The sequence below is a fragment of the Phyllobates terribilis genome, unplaced genomic scaffold (genome assembly GCF_046119375.1).
Source record: "Phyllobates terribilis strain yellow unplaced genomic scaffold, ASM4611937v1 Scaffold_2__4_contigs__length_985480577, whole genome shotgun sequence".
Taxonomy (NCBI): domain Eukaryota; kingdom Metazoa; phylum Chordata; class Amphibia; order Anura; family Dendrobatidae; genus Phyllobates; species Phyllobates terribilis.
Genome location: NW_027362762.1, coordinates 843,038,986 through 843,053,128, shown reverse-complemented (window position 1 = coordinate 843,053,128; position 14,143 = coordinate 843,038,986).

Below are 14,143 nucleotides of genomic sequence, written 5' to 3'. Positions count from 1 at the left end.
ATAGCGTCCGCGACCAATCAGTACAGCGGTGTTTAAATGTGGAGCCAAGATGGGTGATTGGTCGCGGCCGATATTTAAATTTGGCGCCCAAATCGGTGATTGGTCGCGGGCAGCGCCAGCGGCCAATCAGCAATTTTTAACACAAATGTCTGGACCTTTGTAACACCATGGTGATTGACCCGCGACCAATCACTGATTTTGCCGCCAAAGTTAAACACAACTGTGCTACTCATGCACGTCACTGACAGCGTGGGAAAATTCTCACGCTGAAGCGCTGAGTGCAGGAGAATTTTCCCACGCTGTCAGTGACGTGCATGAGGTGAGCCGAGTTCATTGGACATGACCTCGGCTCATCTTTATGCCGTCACAGCCAGACACTGAGGAGCACAAACATGCCTGCGCTTCTCAGTGTCTGCGGGATGACAGGCTGGATGGCAGCGTTCTGCTGCGGTCCAGCCTGTCATCTCGATGTAGCAGAGCTGAAGCTGTCCTGGGAACCATGGAAAGGTAAGGATGAGGTTGCTTTATTATTTTTCTTTTATAGCAGGAGATCGTTGGCTTCAGCTGGAATGGGCGTGATGGTAAGTAGAGTTTAATTTAGAACAATAAAGAATTGTGTGTTTATTTCAATTAAAGGACTTTATTCTGGGTGTTTGTGTTTTTTTTTTTAACTTTGACTATGGGGTTAGTAATGGGGGTGTCTTATAGACGCCTCTCCATTACTAACCTGGGCTTGATGTCAGCTGGCATTATAAGCTGACATCAGCCCCAACCCCATTACCCCACTGCCACCACTACAGGGCAGTGGGAAGAGCGAGGCTAAGGGCCAGAATTGGCGCATCCTATGGATGCGCCATTTCTGGGGCGGTGGGGGCTGGTGTTTCTAGCCTGGGAGGGGGCCAATATTTATGGCACCCTTCCTGGGCTATTAATATCAGCCCCCAGCTGTCTGCCTAGCCTTTGCTAGCTATTAAAATAGGGGGGACCCCACGTCATTTTTTTTTCGGGGGTCCCCCATTTTAATAGCTAGTAAAGGCTAGGTATTCAGCTGGGGGCTGATATTAGTAGCCTGGGAAGCTCCGTGGGTATTACCCTCTTCCCAGGCTTCAAACACCTGCCCCAGCCGTCTGCTTAACCTCCGCTAGAGACTAAAATTACGGGGAACCGCACGCCAATTTTTTTTTTTATAAATCCTTTATTTTAACACTAAATGACAAGTACAGTAATCAACACTATCACTGTACTTCTTATATATGTGACTGACATGTTTCTATCTATCTAATCTATGTGGGATGCTCTATCCTTCTGTTCTAAATTGTCGGGTACAGATGCTGAATTGCCGGCCGGCTTTTTTAAAGAGACGGTGCACGAAAACACTATTATTTTTTTTAATAAATCCTTTACACTAAATGACAAGTACAGTAACCAACACTGTCACTGTACTTCTTATATATGTGACTGACATGTTTCTATCTATCTAATCTATGTGTGATGCTCTATTCCTTCTTGTCTAAATTGTCGGGTACCGGTGTATGCTGCTGCTGAATTGCCGGCCGGCTTTTTTAAAGAGAGCTAACCAGAAAAAATCTATTTACAAGCTTTCAGAGCACAGGGGCTCCTTCTTCTTTTTGCAATCCAGCCTGAAGAAGGAGTCCCTGTGCTCTGAAAGCTTGTAAATAGATTTTTTTCTGGTTAGCCAATAAAGGTATCACTCCTAGGGTTGAGCGAATATGTTCTGTCCGAGTATGCTCGTGTGACGCCCAGCAGCGCTTGGTATCACAGATCCTGGAAGAGTGCATTGATGGATTTCTCCACAAGAAGCCCCCATAACCATTCACACAGCTCCACCTTCCACCTCAGACCACCAGAGGGAGCCCGTTAGGGAGATAAATAGGGAAGGTGGAGCCAGGCAGCAGTCAGTCTAGTTGAGTCTGGTTTAGCAGTGAGTCCAGTACAGTCTGAGAAGAGTTACCTCAGAGGACAAAAGCCTGTTCCAGCTCCTGCAATTGCTATCCTGCAGTGGAGCTTATCCAAATCAAGACTCAGTTGTAGCTCAGAATAGTGAGCTTTAGGTGTGCCGGTGCCATAAGATCGGTGAAGCGCGGCAAGCTGCCATTAGTGTGTATAGCCTAGTGAGGGCCCGAGTAAGACCGAAGGCGAGTGGAGAGTTAACACATAGGGGGCAGAGGAGCTTAACTAGCTCACCCCGAATCATTTACCGGACACCAGGTCCGAAGCTTACCGGGATCTCTATGACCCAGTAAGGCATAACCGGAATCCCTGGAGAACTACAAGTCCCAGGATCGCTAAAGTGCTGATATGTAACAGAGCCTGGAGACACATAGGCCCCGCAAGCTGAGGAGTGTGTATTCCAAGAGAAGGCCCTACCACAAAGTCAGCCAGCGCAGGACAGAGACAAAGTTAGGCAGGTCAAAAACTTACTACGCAGAGGCAAGAAACCGGAGGCCCTACACCCGCTCATTGGGGAGGATCCTGACATGCACCCTTCACCCTACAGTGCTCCGGGACGTGCCTGAATTTCCATCAGTAAAAGGTACTGAAGTGACTATCGTGTCTGTCCCTGTTCTTGCTCTGACCCGGCTGGGTCTCGCCTGTCCTGCATCCCCCTTTCCGTACGCTGCCCTGAGGCCTAGCGCCATCTGTGGGGAGCTATACCATCGAGCTGCCTTATCATCGGCCTCAGTGGAATGCTGCAGCGCTGGTGAAGCTCACCCGAAACCACAGGTGGCGTCACGAACTTTCATAAACTTAACAAATCAAACCACCTCTTTTAAAGAGAGACCCCAGGGTACGGGCTCAGGAGCCGACCACCGCGACATCCCCAAGGCAAAGACCCGGGTACCGAGTCATCCCCATCCCCTGGGCTAGTCAGTGGGGCCGAGCTTCGAGTATTTATAGCTGCTCGGTGATATGGTTGTATCGCTCCTGTGTGCATGATTTGCAACTGTTTGACAGCTTTATTACATGTGAGGAATGTGTAAGAAATAGACATTCCTCACATGTAATAAAACTGTCAAACAGTCGCAAATCATGCACACGGGAGTGATTCAACCATATCACCGAGCAGCTATAAATACTTGAAGCTCGGCTCGAGCATACTCGCCGAAAGGGTTAATAGAACATACTCGCTCAACACTAATCACTCCGAGAATACTTTTGTCAATTTTAATATATGTCCAAAAGTTGTATCTGGTATTGCAGTTCAGCCCTACCCAACTGTATAAGACAGAGCTGCAATACAAGACAGAAAAGTGGTGCTGTTTATGGAAAGAAAGGCAGACTCTATTTTTTCTAATCTTAAATTAGGATAAATACTTTAAATGGCAACTAAATAGAGGAATAATTTAATTATGATTAGCATCTGTAAGCAACACTGCCATACATGGAATACTTGGAGCTTCTACAATGCTTAGTCGGACAATTATTATATTCCTTGCAGAATACTTCAGCTCCCAAGTCCTCCTTGTTATATGTATCTTACTGCTTCAGTTCAGTAGCAGAAGTCACAATGAGATTTTTTTTGCTCCTTTATACAAAGCTGTAATATTGAGCATTTTTGACCTTGACCTATATGTTTTTTCTCATTAACCTCTGTTATTTCCACAGCTGTAACTAACTTGACAAGTATAGATTTACAGTGTATAGCTAGAATACCCCATGGGTTTATCACACAATGCAATATTGTACACTGGTCTGAGTTTTCACCCTCTGAAATGCTGAATAATGTGAAATAGTTTCAATTCATTAAAATGTACCAAATAAGTGGATCACATGTTGTTCATCAAATTATTTTAGACACTTTTTGCACCTCGGTACATGGTTTTCAAAACTGCCTAAAGATAAGATTGAATTGCACTTGGACCAATGTTGTTCTATGAGGCCGTGCAAATGCATATTTTTCCTTGGACATTTGCAATGCGGGGGAAAAAAATCAATGCATGTCTGAGTTTGATCCGATTGTTGTATCGCATCTAGCCTTGCAAGTCATTGAGTGCATAGAAAACATCAACTTCACTCGGATGACATCTGAGTGCAATCTGATTTCCACGGCCTCACCAAATGAAAAAAATGGAAACATTTTTTTCTCCATCTTCTCATCTGACAGGATTGGATCACACCATGATCACACTCTCATCAAACTCTGATCAGAGTGTGATTTGCGTAATCGGCTCTATTCTATCAGATGAGAGAAAATACTGTATGCTCATGTGACCTTTAGCCTAAGAGATGCATTTTTTCACAAGAGAAGCCTAAAGACAGGAGGACCCTTGCTATTTGAACCCTTACTGTTTTCTTAAAGGGTTTTGTTTTTAAGGCATTCTTTGTACGGTAAAAATGACCTGGCAATTTGATTCATCTGGTCAGTAATAATACAGAGATACCAAACTTAAGAATTTATTTTTTATTATATTAGTGGCTAAAAAATGAACTGTACTGCGCGGTCTTCATCATCAGCAATTTCTAGATACAGATGATATGCTCACTTACTGTTTAATGTGTGACGCACAACATATTTTCTACTGGGTATTTTACCCGGGATGTGACGTCACATCTGCTTTCCTCTGTATCTTCAGCACCATTTTGCACAAGGTATCTTAAATGTCTGCGACTTACTTTGTCAAGACCTCATTGTGAAATGACATTTAGGTAAGTGGATGGTGATTCCTATAAATATGGTTGAGTGGGATCAAACAGTCACCCCCAGATGAAGCAATGCGCGAAACACAAATTGGGTCATGGGTGGCAGCCCGATCTTCAGTGCACCTCTATTCTGGTAATATTTATTTTTCATGCAGGCATTACTTATTTATTTACTTCATTACCACTTACATGTATTGTACGTATACTTTACATATGACATTCTGATGTTTATTTTTTGCATTTTTTGTAAGATGTGTGACGACTGACCAATCTTGCCATTTTGTTTTTTTACTCTTCTTATAATGTTTTCCATTTAGGCAATTACTCTTTTTTTTAGATAGATTGGGCTTTTATGGATGTGGCGACATGTTTATTTTTTACATTTCTTTATTTTTAAACTAGGGAAAAGGGAGGGGGGGTTGATTTTTCTTTCTTTTGTATATGTTTACATTTTTTTTTACATTTTTTGAGTCTATTTCGGAGTCTTTAACCTGCAATCCTTTGATTACTTGTTCTATAAACTGCAAAACCATATAAATGTAGCTGATAGGGTCAAAATATAACTTTTACTTTCAATTTTAAAATTCAAAATATACCAAAAAGACCAAGAGATACCAAAATGCAATGGGCAAAAAATGGACTAACAGATACAACAAAGTAGGTATACCGATGTGACCAGAGCTCCTTATGTTTCCCAATGGATCAATACCCAAATGGTAAATTATTGCTCTAGAGATGGTCTGGTGCAATTTATGTTTTTCAAAGGATATTTTGGAGTCACCTCTTCATAAGGTATGCAGGATTCCACTATACTTCATATGAACACATTGCTTAATTGGTAGGGACACCATTCAAACTACCACTCATAATAACCTTTTGTGGGCTATACAGTATACCATTGGAAACTTCATGCGACATTAGTTCAGGGAATGGCTAGCGTCATTATCACAAAATCAATTTTAATTAGCATATCTTGGTAAATGACATACCCTTAGCATATGCCTGCACAAAAAGGTATATTGCTGTAGTCCACCATACATGTAAATCATATCAGCAATTCCAAAAACTCTTTTTAGGTGTTCCATATTTTTATACATTGGATGCTGTGTATAGTATACAGTGGTCCTTATGGTGACGCCTAAAAACAGTACACCTAACTGTACTTATTAGATTATTATTATTACCTTCAAAATACAAATATAAATTGCAATTAACAAACTAACTGACAGACTGGTACAGAGGGGTGAAGACCCTACCTTGGCAGGCTTACAATCTACAAGGTAATGGGGAAGGACGCAGTCGGTCGGGGGATTGAAGCCGACCAGCTCTGGCCCTAGTGAAGTGGCAGCAGGGTTATTGCAGGCTGTTGGCTTTCCTGAAGAGATATGAGTCAATCTTCAAGGGGTAAAAGAAATTACTGATCATCCCTTATGAAACACTAGGGGAAGCACTAGACATGCACAGATTTTACTTGCCTCTGTTCTAACATTGTGAATTCTGTACATCCTATTACTAAGCATTCACTGAAACTGATTTCAACCCCTTCTGACCTGGATCTTATGCAAAATCTTCAAGTAATATGAACGGACATCAAAGTAAACTAGCTATAGAAGCAAAAACTGATAGGTTGTTAGGATGCAATATGCTATCCCATATGTTTTGACACTTTTTCTGCATCTTTTCCATCTGGTTCTCGGAAATGAACGGTGCTTTAATGATCCTTTCTAGGGTTATTAAACCAACAGCTGTTGTCATTAATGGAGGACACTCTTTATTGCCTAGAACAATCATTTATAATAAATCCACCGTTGCCATGCCATATATCTCTTTAATGACTACACCATTAGCACTTGGACTGAGGTTATGGCAATGGTACATTTTTTAAGGGAAGGATGCCATACTGATTTTATGACACTTATAAATTGTGGACAGTATAATATAAGATAATGTCTAATATTACCCAAGACAATCTCGAGCTCCTCCGGTTGGCCCCTGCTGGCATCTCCATGTAGGACTCTTAGCAAAGTAATGTGTTTGACACATTTTAATTAAACTATTAAAAAGGAGAAGTAAACTGAGGGTGAATTGTGTCATCAGATTTTACAATAACTTCTTAAGAGTTCATCGACATAAATAAAAGTGACGGTAAGTTTAATATCTAGTTTGTTTTTATTGCCATGAGCTTTGTGATCCCTCATCTTAATGAACATTGTAACCGCATGCTTCAATAGACTTTATATCTAATTACTCGTTGCCCACTCCCACGGCACTAGTGTTCATAACACCCTGTAATGGCTTTCAGTTACTTTTGCATTGTGGTTTCTTTACAGTGTTCATAAAAATTGTGCAGTACACAATGATAATAATCCCTGCTCTATTGCATTTCATAATATGAGATAATTGTATTTTGTTTATTGGTAGCTCCTCAGGTTAGAAATGGAACTTATCAACCTCAGCAATTTTACTTTGTACCGTGACGGACAAACTTCTAAAATATTATGTCCATAGAAAGAAATGCCCCAAGATATTTTCACAATATTCAAATAAAAGCAAAAGTGATGTCACGAGGCATTGGTTGGTATGATATGATTTAACTTTTCTGGAGTTATATACATATATGTATATACAGTGGCATGTAAAAGTTTGGGCACCCCTGGTCAAAAACACTGTAATTGTGAACAGTTTAGCAAGTTGAAGGTGAAATGATCTCTAAAAGGCCGAAAGTTAAAGATGACAAATTTCCTTTGCATTTTAGGCAAAAAATATAAATATCTTCAGCATTTACATTTTAAAAATTACAAAAAGGAAAATGGGCCAATGCAAAAGTTTGAGAACCCCCACTTGATTGGAAAAGACCTTCAGAAAGATTTAGCAGATTCTGGAGTAGTGGTACATTGTTCTACTGTTCAGAGACACCGGCACAAATATGGTCTTCATGGAAGAGTCATCAGAAGAAAACCTCTCCTGCGTTCTCACCAAATTAAGAACATTTGTTTGTTCAAAACATGTGAGTGAATCTCTTGCTGGTGTGAGCTCAATAAATCTTTATTTTAAGAAGAATGCTGGATCTCCCTTTCTTGTACCACAGACTGTAGGGAATGCCCAATCTTGTCCGTGCACTTTCCCCAAGGCTGAGCTGGATTTTCTCCCTGATTAACTTTGCATGATTGCAGCAAGGTATACTTTTCTCTGAAAAAAGCCTCGTGTTGCCCCTAGCCGCCTCTTCCTAGCACTGCTGCTGGTGTTTAACAGGTCTTTTTCTCCATCAGAGAAAAATGGTCTGATTTTTCTGATCAGAGTTTGATCAGAGTGGCATCAGTTTTTCTCAAAGGTGGAAAGAAAAAAAAAGTTTTTAGACCTTCTACATTATGTCAGTCCATGAAAATCAGACTGCACTCAGACCCATAGACATTCATTGACGATTTTGAGCCAACACTTTGCTCAAAATTGGACCTATCACCGATTTTTTCCCTGGACCACTTGGTCAGTATAACACGTGTATGAATGCTATCCGTGCTGGGATGAGCCGAGCGGGGGCCGAGCTGGACTAGTTTTACCTTCGGCTATGGTCTGTTGCCGGATCTGTAAAGTATATTTTCTCTTAAACGCTCCAGCGTTATACCTGGCTGCAATCGTGCAGCCAGACTCTTTCATACTGCCAATGGTTTGGGCAACTTGAGTGATGGTTTTCCTTTAAAAAGGACCTATTTGTTATAAGAGAAGCATAGAAAATGAATGACAACAGATAAGACTTTTCTCAAATATAAAGGAATAAGCAAACCATATGATTTCTATCAGTTTTAGGACACAGGTTTTACTTTGACTTTTCCAGAGTAAGCACTAAATCTGGTGAAATTCTCTTCTCTGGTACATACTAAGTATGAAGGGAGGGGAATTCTATGCAGCATTGTACAAGCCTAAGGATATGTGCACAAATTGCATTTTTACTAGTGTTGAGCGAGCACTAAAATGCTCGGGTGCTCGAAGCTCGGGCCGAGTTCGCCGTGATACTCGGGTGCTCGACCCGAGCAACGAGCCCAATGTTAGTCTATGGGAGACTCGAGCATTTTTGCGGTGGCACCACCGGCAGTCTTTTAAAAGCCTAACAAGTGCCCAAAACGATAGTGACCGTGCTCAAATGACATGGGGACAGCATGGGAATCGCCCCAGGAAGCATTTCTGACCCCCAGGTCACTGCTGTCAACAACGTGGTCAGAGGTATTAAGCCACTTTTACAGGCTCACAATAAAACGTCCAAAAACGAAACTGAAACTTTTTTCCTGTGAAATATGTTAAGGATAGTGTTGAGTGATACCTTCCGATATCAGGAAATATCGTATCGGATTGGATTGGACCGATACCCAAAAAGTATTGGATATCGCCGATTCCGATACCGGAAACCAATGCAAGTCAATGGGACACAAATATCGGAATGAAAATAAACCCTTTCTTTCCTTGTAGGTTAATTCTACATGAAGTAAAACAACTAAGAATAATGTAGAATGTATTACGCGAAAAGCCGGCAATTCATCAGCGGCATACACTGGTACCCGACAATTTACAACAGAAAGAATAGAGCTTCACACATAGATTAGATAGATAGAAACATGTCAGTCACATATATATGAAGTACAGTGACAGTGTTGCTTACTGTACTTGTCATTTAGTGTAAAGGATTTATTTAAAAAAATAATTGTGTTTTCATGCACTGTCTCTTTAAAAAAGCCGACCGGCAATTCAGCTGCGGTACCCGACAATTTATAACAGATAGAATAGAGCTTCACACATAGATTAGATAGATAGAAACATGTCAGTCACATATATATGAAGTACAGTGACAGTGTTGCTTACTGTACTTGTCATTTAGTGTAAAGGATTTATTTAAAAATATAATAGTGTTTTCATGCACCGTCTCTTTAAAAAAGCCGGCCGGCAATTCAGCTGCGGTACCCGACAATTTAGAATAGAAGGAATAGAGAATCATACATAGATTAGATAGATAGAAACATGTCAGTCACATATATATGAAGTACAGTGACAGTGTTGATTACTGTACTTGTCATTTAGTGTTAAAATAAAGGATTTATTTAAAAAAAATTGGCGTGGGGTTCCCCTTAATTTTAGGCTCTAGCGGAGGTTAAGCAGACGGCTGGGGCAGATGTTTGAAGCCTGGGAAGGGGGTAATACCCACGGAGCTTCCCAGGCTACTAATATGAGCCCCCAGCTGAATACCTAGCCTTTACTAGCTATTAAAATGGGGGACCCCCTCAAAAAAATGACGTGGGGTCCCCCCTAATTTAATAGCTAGCAAAGGCTAGGCAGACAGCTGGGGACTGATATTAATAGCCCAGGAAGGGTACCATGAATATTGGCCCCCTCCCAGGCTAGAAACACCAGCCGTCAGCCGCCCCAGAAATGGCGCATCCATAGGATGCGCCAATTCTGGCACTTAGCCTCGCTCTTCCCACTGCCCTGTAGCGGTGGCAGTGGGGTAATAGGGCTGGGGTTGATGTCAGCTTATAATGCCAGCTGACATCAAGCCCAGGTTAGTAATATAGAGGCGTCTATAAGACACCCCCATTACTAACCCCATAGTCAAAGTTAAAAAAAAAAACACAAACACCCAGAATAAAGTCCTTTAATTGAAATAAACACACAATTCTTTATTGTTCTAAATTAAACTCTACTTACCATCACGCCCATTCCAGCTGAAGCCAACAATCCCCTGCAAAAAAGGAAAAATAATAAAGCAACCTCATCCTTACCTTTCCATGGTTCCCAGGACAGCTTCAGCTCTGCTACATCGAGATGACAGGCTGGACCGCAGCAGAATGCTGCCATCCAGCCTGTCATCCCACAGACACTGAGAAGCGCAGGCATGCTTGTGCTCCTCAGTGTCTCTCTGTGACGGCATCCAGATGAGCCGAGTTCATGTCCAATGAACTCAGCTCACCTCATGCACATCACTGACAGCGTGGGAGAATTCTCCTGCACTCAGCGCTACAGCGTGAGAATTTTCCCACGCTGTCAGTGACGTGCATGAGGTGAGCTGAGTTCATTGGACATGACCTCACCTCATTCACGTCACTGACAGCGTGGGAAAATTCTCACGCTGAAGCGCTTCAGCGTGAGAATTTTCCCACGCTGTCAGTGACGTGCATGAGGTGAGCCGAGTTCATTGGACATCACCTCGGCTCATCTTTATGCCGTCACAGAGAGACACTGAGGAGCGCAAGCAAGCCTGCGCTTCTCAGTGTCTGCGGGATGGCAGGCTGGATGGCAGCATTCTGCTGCGGTCCAGCCTGTCATCTCGATGTAGCAGAGCTGAAGCTGTCGTGGGAACCATGGAAAGGTAAGGATGATGTTGCTTTATTATTTTTCTTTTATTGCAGGAGATCGTTGGCTTCAGCTGGAATGGGCGTGATGGTAAGTATAGTTTAATTTAGAACAAAAAAGAATTGTGTGTTTATTTCAATTAAAGGACTTTTTTCTGGGTGTTGTGTTTTTTTTAAATACTTTACTAGAAATTCATGGTGGTCATGTCTAATATTGGCGTGACCCCATGAATTTCGGGCTTAGGGCCAGCTGATAATGCCAAGCTGGCCTTAACCCCTTTATTACCCAGTGAGCCACCGCACCAGGGCCCTGGATGAGTTGGGTACAGCGCCAGAAGATGGCGCTTCTATGAACGCGCCATTTTCCGGGGTGGCTGCGGACTGCAATTTGCAGCGGGTGGGGCCCAGAAAGCTTGGGCCTCCCTGCGCTGCGGATTCCAGCCCCCAGCTGCCTAGTTGTACCTGGCTGGACACAAAAATAGGGCGAAGCCCCAGGTATTTTTTTTTTAAATTATTTCATGAAATTCATGAAATAATTAAGAAAAAAAGGGCTTCCCTATATTGTTGTGTCCAACCAGGTACAAATAGGCAGCTGGTGGTTGTGGGCAGCCCGTTCCTGCCTGCTGTACCTGGCTGGACAGAAATATAGTGCGAAGCCCCACGTCAATTTTTTTTAAATTATTTCATGAAATAATTTTTTAAAAAAAGGGCTTCCCTATATTGTTGTGTCCGGCCAGGTACAAATAGGCAGCTGGTGGTTGTGGGCAGCCCATTCCTGCCTGCTGTACCTGGCTGGACACAAATATAGGGCGAAGCCCCACATCAATTTTTTTTTAATTATTTCATGAATTTCCTGAAATAATAAAAAAAAAATTGACATGGGGCTTCGCACTATATTTGTGTCCAGCCAGGTACAGCAGGCAGGAACGGGCTGCGCCCAACCACCAGCTGCCTATTTGTACCTGGCCGGACACAACAATATAGGAAAGCCCTTTTTTTCTTTATTATTTCATGAATTTCATGAAATAATTTAAAAAAAAAATACGTGGGGCTTCTCCCTATTTGTGTGTCCAGCCAGGTACAACTAGGCAGCTGGGGGATGGAATCTGCAGCGCAGGGAGGCCCAAGCTTTCTGCCCCCCCCCCCCCGGTGCAAATTGCAGTTTGCAGCCACCCCGGAAAATGGCACGTTCATAGAAGCTGGATGCTGTACCTGGCTGGCATACAAAAATATGGCAATGCCCATGTCAAAATTTTTGGGAAGAATTTATTAAAAAATAAATAATAATTTAGGGACTGCATCTTTATTAACTCCTCAAATGTCATTTAGTGTTAAAATAAAGGATTTATTTAAAAAAAAATTGGCGTGGGATCCCCCATAATTTTAGGGTCTAGCGGAGGTTAAGCAGACGGCTGGGGCAGATGTTTGAAGCCTGGGAAGTGGGTAATACCCACAGAGCTTCCCAGACTACTAATATCAGCCCCCAGCTGAATAACTAGCCTTTACTAGCTATTAAAATGGGGGACCCCCCCAAAAATGACGTGGGGTACCCCCTATTTAATAGCTAGCAAAGGCTATGCAGACAGCTGGGGGCTGATATTAATAGCCCAGGAAGGGTGCCATGAATATTGGCCCCCTCCCAGGCTAGAAACACCAGCCGTCAGCCGCCCCAGAAATGGCGCATCCATAGGATGCGCCAACTCTGGCACTTAGCCTCGCTCTTCCACGCTGCCCTGGTGCGGTGGCAGGGGGTAACAGGGTTGGGGTTCATGTCAGCGCCAGCTGCCATGAAGCCCAGGTTAGTAATGATGGGCGTCTATAAGACACCCCCATTACTAACCTACAAAGTGTTAAAAAGAAAAAACACACTACACCCAGAAAAAAATAATTTATTTGAAATAAAACACACAATTTTATTTAATTCTTAGTTTAATAAAAAAAATAGTTACCTTTCCACGTTCCTGCGCTGATCTGCCATGCACAGCTGTCACATCTGGAGACGGTGACAGCTGTGCATGGCTGCTGTAAGCTCACACTGCCGGGAGCACGTCCGCTCCCGGCAGCGGGAGCCACTGACTGAGGTCAACGGAGTGCATTCAGGCAGCGCAGCTCCGGAGACCTCCTTTACAGCACTGCTGTACCGTGGGAATTTCTCACGATACAGCAGGGCCGTAAAGGAGCTAACCAGAGCAGCGCTGCCTGAACTCCGGCGAACCCGCTTATGCAATGACGGGGCTGCTTTACGGCCCCATCATTCTAGCGGCGGCAGCGATTCAGAGCGGTCACATTATATGTGGCTGCTCTAAACTGGAGATCATCGTGGGACACTCGTGGACTACTACGGAGGGGTAAGGATAAGGTTGTTGTTTATTATTTTATATTTTATTACAGGAGATCGATGGCTTCAGGGAATTAGGTGTCTAGGTGAGTATAGGTGTAGTTTTTTATTTTTTACTTTATTTTAGGTGGCGATCGGCGGGGACAGGTAATGTATGAACTAATTTATTGTAGGTAACCACTGGCCACCAATGACATGTATTTAAAATTTATTGGGGACACAGTAGGGCAATTTAAATAGCAGGATCAGGCTGATGGGAACTACTGTTCCCATCGAGCTGATCCTGCTGGCACGAGTGGACGGGGGACAGACATAGGCCGATGGGAGTAGTAGTGTCACATCGGCCTATGTCTGCCTGCACGCACACACCCGCAGACATCGCACAGACACCGCACACACTCGCAGACATCGCACAGACACTGCACACACTCGCAGACATCGCACAGACACCGCACACATCGCACAGACACCGCACACACCCGCAAACATCGCACAGACACCCCGCACACACTCGCAGACACACGCACAGACGCTCCGCACACACTCGCAGACACACGCACAGACACCCACACACACCAATCATGACGGGCTGATCGTGTGGGAGGTGATGCTGTGCGGCCAGCCAATCACTGTAATGCCCACAAACAACATGGCTGCGGCATTACAGTGACTGGCTGGCAATCCCTGCATGTTCATTGGCTTTGTAAAGAGCGCCAAACATGCAGGGCGGAGACCCGAGCTCCCGCCCGAGTAACCCGGAAAAGCTCGGTGCTCGCCGAACATCCCGAGTAGCGTGATGCTCAGGTGA